Source organism: Pseudophryne corroboree, chromosome 6 (assembly GCF_028390025.1).
Source record: "Pseudophryne corroboree isolate aPseCor3 chromosome 6, aPseCor3.hap2, whole genome shotgun sequence".
Lineage (NCBI taxonomy): Eukaryota > Metazoa > Chordata > Amphibia > Anura > Myobatrachidae > Pseudophryne > Pseudophryne corroboree.
The window spans coordinates 216,615,667-216,618,140 of NC_086449.1; positions in this window are offsets into that span (position 1 = coordinate 216,615,667).

Here is a 2,474-nt window from a genome sequence, read left to right on the forward strand (position 1 = left end):
AATCTCCCTAAAATGAAACATTCACTTTTATGCTTCACATCTGCTAGGAACTCTTCATTAGTCATAGGATACCCTCTGAGCATTAATATTTGTCAAAATAATGACACTGTTACATGATTAGAACTCCATGTATCTCGGTGTTCTGTGTAGAAGAAAGAAATAAACACACGTGAAACTTATAGGAATACATAATAGGTCACAGAGGGATATACAACTCACAGACACAAGTGAAAGGTTAGATGTTTATCTGCCACGTGTGGCTTCATCATTTATAAACTGAAGATCTATTACTCGCACTTGGGAATATGCATTGTTTATATGAAACTCATTATGCCTTCCCTCTGCAGACACGAAGAGGGCTATTTCTGTTTGTACGTGCATATTTATACAAGGTGATGAATGGAAGTGAGATTTGTTCCCTGTCCAGGGATACAGGGCCAGTGATGATTTGTACAGTGTTTCTAAGGAAGTTAGCGTTAGTCTCTAAATGTAAAACTTTCTGCAAATAAAAGAGTTAATAACGCCTTTCTAGGGGAAAAAAATAGTCTGCTACCAATATAAACCTGCAGATTATTCACTTATGTCTCATGCAGCCTTTAGAGGGTTCACCACTGGGGCCATGGGGTCCATTTTGAGTTGACAAGGGCACTATTTAGTTATTACAGTTATTTATGTAGTGCCTACATATTATGCAGCACTATACAGAGAATATTTCATCATTCACAGTGGTGCTTAGAATCTATATTCCCTACCACATGGAAAGACACAACTACGCTTAATTTTATCAGGAACCAATGAACCTAGCAATATGTCTTTGGCGTGTGGGAGGAAGCTGGAGCACCCTGAGAAAACCCCTTCAAACACAAGAAGACTATGAAATCTCCACAGGTCAAAATGTAACCCATGACCCCAGTGCTGTGAGACAGTAATGCTAACCACTGTGCCACCATGATACCAGCTCGCAAGAGCAGGGTCTTCTCTCCATGGTACCAGCTTGCAAGAGCAGGGACTTCTCCCCTCATTTGCCTTTCCTTCTCTTACTTACACTTATACTTATCTTATACTCAATACTACCTTTGATTGCACCTAACCCCTGGTTTTCTGTATATACCTTGTACTTGTCCTATATTGTCTCAAACTGTAAGTGCTTTATTTCTTGTTTTGCTCATTTCTTTTTGTACTCTGTAATGGCCGCTGCAGATCCCTTGTGGCGTCATATAAATAAAAGATAATAATTCTGAATATTTTTTTAACTATTGCACATACTGTATGCTTATCTTTGCTTGGCACTGGAATGCCTGATAGTGGTTGGTAAACCCTCCATTGATGTTATACTAAAACAAGAAAACATACTATCGGTGTGATCTCTCTATCAAAAATGCAGGGATATTGGTTCCTGAGTATCCGCTAACAAATTGAATGCTAGTGTGGCAGGAGCTGGTTGGCAACTTTTAGACTGGGTGGCAAGTCCAGATCACTGACCTATAAGTAACGGCCCATAATGAAATTGCATGAAGACAGACCGGTACAGATGCCCTTGCTGCATAGTACATATGTTACATCTGCCAATATACATCTGCACAAAAGTGCGCCAATTGTTTTTTATTAACATCAGCATGATTTCCATCACCATGCAATAGTTAGCTGTTTGCAGATACAGTAGAGAAATGTAAGTGACAAATAGCGCTGCTTATAGCACATTGGACGCTTATCATCTTGTACGTTTCCCCTAAAGGTCAGATGAGTGAGTTATGAAAATCTCTAATGCTTTATGATCTGCACAGGAACCGCACTGAGCACGTGTGGGTGTGGATCTGGTTCTGCGACACCTGGCACTGTGCCCCAAAATCCGCTGCATGATTAACATGATGCTGGCATTGGGGGCGGCGATGGCGAGCATTCAAAAGACTGGGGGCATGTCTGTCCCATTTTCTGGGCATACCGAAGCCAGTGCTGTTTTCAGCAGCGTGATTTTGCAGGACATCCTCACTAAACTGGGGGTAACAGATGTCTAATGTCCATGCTGCTGATCTTATGCTGTGTCTGCGGATGCAGCAGATCACAGTAGCCCGCAGTGGGTGTTTTTTTACTTAAGACACCTCCTGCGTACAAAAATTTTGCAGCCAAGTGTGAATCAGCCCCATGGTACATACATTCATACAACTGACCTGTGGAGGAACATATGCATACAGGAACGCCTTACCGCAATTTTTTTCAACAGCAAAAGAAAATAGAACAAAAAAATAATATATTGTACAATACTAAACCTACATTTACATGGATTTCTTTTTTATTCTTTTTACTTGCTTTTCCATCACTCTTGTCTCTTCTATTTCCTTTAACTCGGTTCTTCATTCTTTCAGCTATTCCCCTGCTTGTTTTTTCTGTTTTCCTTCTTTCCAAATGCAGCCAGGGGCAGACTATTCATGAACCTGCCAATATGGGAGTCTCCTATTGACAGGGGCTCTCTTGTA